Genomic DNA, 324 nt, shown 5'->3' with positions numbered 1-324 from the left:
AATAACTCTGCGCTCTCAACCCGAAGCGGTTTCCTATGGTTCAGACACGAAGATAACAGGACAAAACTTCGACAGTTAGCTCAACGGCTAGATTAGCGCTAGCTGCTCTGAGCGCCAGTTTGTTGACGGTCTGCCATGTGTTCAAACACAGCGGAGAACACTTGCAGCGATTAAACGGCACACTTTTTAACTGTTGCTGTGTGTGTGTATGTGAGTGAGCGAGTGTCTGTGTGTGTGTGTGTATGTGAGTGTACGCGTTTTTGTGACAAATAAGGACATAAATTTGTATAATGACAAAGGTATAACATAGGTATTACAAGGAGA

Source organism: Sinocyclocheilus grahami, unplaced genomic scaffold (assembly GCF_001515645.1).
Source record: "Sinocyclocheilus grahami isolate Dianchi unplaced genomic scaffold, SAMN03320097.WGS_v1.1 scaffold964.1, whole genome shotgun sequence".
Taxonomy (NCBI): Eukaryota; Metazoa; Chordata; class Actinopteri; order Cypriniformes; family Cyprinidae; genus Sinocyclocheilus; species Sinocyclocheilus grahami.
The sequence above is the reverse complement of the archived record's forward strand: the minus strand, read 5'-3'. Positions refer to the sequence as shown.